The sequence below is a fragment of the Tupaia chinensis genome, unplaced genomic scaffold, assembly GCF_000334495.1.
Source record: "Tupaia chinensis unplaced genomic scaffold, TupChi_1.0 Scaffold000634_1, whole genome shotgun sequence".
NCBI lineage: Eukaryota > Metazoa > Chordata > Mammalia > Scandentia > Tupaiidae > Tupaia > Tupaia belangeri.
This window is the reverse complement of record NW_006160154.1, coordinates 4291543-4296532: the sequence shown is the minus strand read 5'-3', so window position 1 is coordinate 4296532 and position 4990 is coordinate 4291543. Positions and strand designations below refer to the sequence as shown.

The 4990-nt window shown below is 36.2% G+C and overlaps 1 pseudogene; it reads left to right on the top strand.

The window, feature by feature from the left end:
• The first annotated feature begins 1228 nt into the window (after positions 1-1228).
• Positions 1229-2184, top strand: LOC102471069 (tomoregulin-1 pseudogene; annotated as a pseudogene).
• Positions 2185-4990: the final 2806 nt, after the last annotated feature.

The following is a 4990-nucleotide window of genomic DNA, read 5'->3' as shown; positions in this document are numbered from 1 at the left end:
TTTCTTACTTATTTCCTTACCTCCAAAATATGTAAGGAAATACTGTCTGAGACGATCTAGACCAAGAAGCCCACTTGGGAGTTCTTTAGGTTGAAGCCACATGGGGGACCTGAGTTTATTCCCATCCCAATTTGAAGGTCATTTATGGTGTCCTATGCTTGTTATCCCAGCTCTTCAAGAGGCTGAAGCAAGAGGATTGTGACAGAGAAAGAGTCTATCTTAAAAAAGAAAAGGAAGAAAAAAAAAAAAGAAGTAGCATCTGGAAGTGATGTACATGAGAGAATTAGTATAAATGCTTGTTATGGTGCCTGGTAAAGTAAATGCTTAATAAATGATAGCCATTTGGGACCAGCAGACGACATAATGGTCTGTCACTGGACTCCCACGTAGTCAACTGCAGTCTGAGTGCCGGACTCAGTGGCTCAAAACTCACACTGGGCGCATGTGCATGCATGTCCAAAATCCCAAGAGGAGAATGGAGGAGAAGGAATCATGGTGTGGCCATCACCTCTGGGTGAATTCTTGCTTTCTGTCTCTGTCTCTCCAGCAAGCGCATGCACCCTATAGCAAAAATCTCTCTAAATAAATAAATAAAATAAATGATAGTCATTGTTATCTGCTAAAGAAAGATGTTTGTGTTCTGTTCTTGTACTATGGGTGAGGGAAGTAGATGCCTAGATATAAGTATCCAATACAACAGCCACCAGCTACATATGACTTTTGAGCACTCAAAACGTGGCCAATCTAAATTGGGATGTGCTGTTTCTTAGCTGTGAAACAAGTAAGAAAGTGGCAGTTTCCAAGAGACTACCATTGGAATGGGAAAACAGATTTGCAAACTCTCTCAGATAAGGGACTGATAATCATTGTACTGTGAGTGTAAAATTCCCGCTCAATTTCCAAATCTTTGCTTTTAAAAAAAAGAATGTAAGATAGCTCATGGCTCATTATTGTTATATTGATTATATATTAATATAATGCTTTTTTAGCCTAAAGAAGGTAAATTTTTAAAATTACTTTTACTCCCTTCTTATTTTCTAACATGCCTATTAAATTTTTTTTTTTTTAATGAAATATGTGGCTGATGTTCTTTTCCTCTCCTGACAGTTCTGGCGTAGGCAGAACCACCTTAGACTTGGGCCAGAGGGGCCCCTATATATCACTTGGAAATGAAATAAATTAATCAAAAAAGTCATAGACTCCCCTTGCTGGGCTGCAAAAAATCCCAATGTGGAGGTCCAGGGAAGCTGACCTGGAGGAATCAAATGTGAAGGAGTCTGATGTAAGAGTCTGTGGTGAGTCATCATGTAAATATGGAGGAGTCTGTAAAGAAAATGGAGATGGTTTGAAGTGTGCATGCAATTTCAGTGTCATGCAAATTACATTCCTATCTGTGGGTCAAATAGGGACCCTTATCAAAATGAATGCTTTCTTAGAAAGGCTGCACCAGAAAGATAACAGTAGTAGTAAGAGGACCATGCTACTCAAATAATGTGTCCAGAGAAGGAGAAGAGGAAGAGTCAGTGACTGAAGTTCACAGAAAACACTCCAAGTGTGGACCTGGCAAAAATAGAGTTGAGTGTGATGATGATGCAGAATATGTTGGGTGTGTAAATAATATAGATTTCCGGGGATAGTTTTAATCCCGAGTGTGCTTCCAATGGGATTTCCTATAACAACCCCTGTTATGTTCAAGAAGCATCTTGCATAAAGCAAAAACAAATTGATACAAGGCATCTTGGTCACTGCAGCACAGATGATACTAGTTTGTTTGGAAAGAAAGATGATGGACTTCAATATCCACCAGATGTAAAAGATGCGAGTGATCAAAGAGAAGATGTTTACATTGGAAACTATATGCCTTGCCTTGAAAGCATCGATGGTTACTGCATTCTTGGCAAATGTGAATTCCTCTATTCTACTCAGAAGGCTTCTTGTAGATGTGAGTCTGGTTACACTGGACAGTGTGGTGAAAAGACAGACTTTAGTATTCTCTGTGTAGTGCCAAGCAGGCAAAAGCTCACTCACATTCTCATGGCAGCCATTATTGGAGCTGTACAGATCGCCGTTACTGTAGCAACTGTAATGTGTATAACAAGAAAATGTCCCCAAAACAATAGAGAATGTCGACAGAAGCATAACCCAGGCCATTTTATGTCAGATATGCCATCCAGACTGGTTTAAACTGATGACTTTTATATGCACACTGACCATGTGATATACATTTATTATGTCTTATTTTTAAAGGATGGAAATATTTAATTCAGAGACCTTACTTTTAGACATTTTTAGTGTAGTACTGTTGGCTAGTATTTGGAATATTCAGCTATAATAGCTTTGGACTATTTAGTAGTTTTTGTTTTCTGTTTTCAAATACAGAAATTGGTTTCATGAATTTGTACCACATAGCATTCTAAGACTTGTTCTTTACCCATGGAATTTAATATTTTTGCAAAGATGTACCACTTCACAAATGGTTATAGCCATACCCACCACTTCCACAATGACTACAGCAAATGACCAAACATGAACTAAAGAAAAAGATGTTTACAGATTACTTAGAAAAAGAAAATTAGGGGGGCCAGTAGGTGGCATGGTGGTTAAGGGTGCTGGGCTCCCCCATGGCTGATTATAGTTCAAATCCTGGACCTGGTGGCTTGCTTTCTCATTTTTCCTCTCTCTCTCTTGCTCTCTCACTGTTCCTCTCTGGTCAAAATAAATAAATAAGTAAATAAAGTAAAATAAAGTAACTCTTAAAAAATTTAAAAGACACTGTGTTTAAATAGATATTTAAATGGTTTTGTGATTTAGTAACTCTGTTTTAGACATGCCTATCACAATAACTATAAAGCTGTGTGTGTTAGATGTAAGATATTTGTAAGATGTATGGGATGGAATTTGATTATTAGAATAAGTAATTCTAATAATTTGAAAAAATACCTGGTAGGAACGATGGAACAGATCATGAAAAGTAGATTTAGATATTTTGAAAATAGGTTATTTAACAGGCTGGAATAAAGCCTACTTTATCAATTAAAATAAATGAATACATATTCATTTCTAAAGGTACTTGTTTTAACATAAATAAACAATTACATCACTGTGAATAAAATTTAAAAATGATTGATAATGATTGGTACTCCTCAAGTGAGCTTGAAAATGATCTAAAATCTCTATCCAAATTTGTCCTGTAGTAATAATATATTAATAGATTGTTGGTGTTTAAAGAACTGAAGTGTGAGTAGAATGTATTCAGTTATTTTACATGTAGTTTAGATGTTCAAAAGTATGCATGTAGAATTTAACAATTTTAAGTTCATAGTTCCGTGGCTTTAAGTACATTCACATTGTCATACAACCATTACCTCCATCCTTCCATAGAACTCTTCATCTTGCAAAACCAAAACTCTCTACTCATTAACAAACCCATTCCCACGCCCTCCAGCTATTGGCAATCTTTGGTCTACTTTTTGTCTCTGTATTTGACTGCTCCTGACTACTTCATAGGAGTAGAATTAGACAGTATCGTTACTTTTTAATCTAAAGTGCTTACTAATGTGTCTCTTCACAATCACTGCAATAAAAATTATTTATTATAATGGCTATTAACTCAAGTGGTACATCTCATATGGATTTTCTTTCTTATTTCTCTCTTTTTCTTTCTTTTTTCTTTTTTACTTTGCTGGAGTTTTCCTATACTCTCCAGGGAAAAACAAAAAGAGAGACAGAGAGAGCAAAAGAAAGAAAGAGAAAAGAAGAAATCACCCCCTACTGAAGCATAGCCATGTTGCAATCCCTTTTCCCTTTCTTTGTCCTGTGGGGGATGTTAGGCACACATACATAGATGCCTGGCATGTTTTTCAAGCTTCTGGGGTTGAGATTAAACTGGGTGGTCAGACTGGTGAAATCTAACTCCCTTAGGCCATGGGGCAGCCCTCATGTGCTTTTTCATATATATATATGCTTTGTGTCAACATACCTGTGAGGGGAACCTTAAAATGTTTTTGAAAGAGTGGAATTAAAGTGTGTGCTTATTTTGGTACTCTCCCCGCCCCTCCCCAAATTGAAATCCATGCATAGCTTTTACATAAAATGCACATTCCACAAATTTTTTGAAGTAGGTGTTCAGGCCTGAGAATAGTGTAATATACAAATTTGTGTGCAGTTTCGATGTAAGTCTTTTTAAATCTTATTTATCTTTCTTTACATTTTTAAAATTAACTTTAAGCACTATGTATATTTACAGCATGCAAAATTATATTTTCAGCATAGATGCAATACATATCAATCAAGTCAAAGATATTACCATATATATCTCCATAACTTTTCTTTCATGTGTCTATTTTTTCCTCACCCCCTCTCTCCCTTCCTGTTACCCACATCCCCTCCTATACTGTTTCTCCAGCTGCACTCCCTTCCTGTCTTTACGTTTCTGACATAAGAGTGGAGACATGGAGACATTTTGTACATATTGAATGGGAACATACAATCTCTCTCAGTCTGTCTTGCTTCACTCAGCATTAAATCTTCCACTTTCTAACAAATGTTAGGGTCTCTTTATTATTATTTTTTTTAATGGCTGAGTAGTTTTCCATAGTGTATATTTGCCACATTTTTTTTCAGTCTAGTTATCTGTTTTGGGCATTTGGGCTGGTTCCATTTCTTGGCAATTGTCAATAATGCTGCAATAAACACAAATGTGTACACATTTTTCTGACAGAATAGTTTCCTATTCTTTGGGTAAATACTCAGAAATGAGATGACTGGTATATATGGTATTTCTAGTTGTAGTTTTTATGAAACCTCTATATCATTGTGCACAGTAGTTGTACTCATTTACATTCCCCCCAACAGTGTAGGAACCTCTCCAGCACTTTTTGTTCTTTTATTTTTTCAATCTTACCCATTCTGATGGGGATTAAGTGGTACTCATTGTGGTTTTTATCGCATTTATGTTTTGCTAAGAGATGTTAAGCATTTTTTATATGCT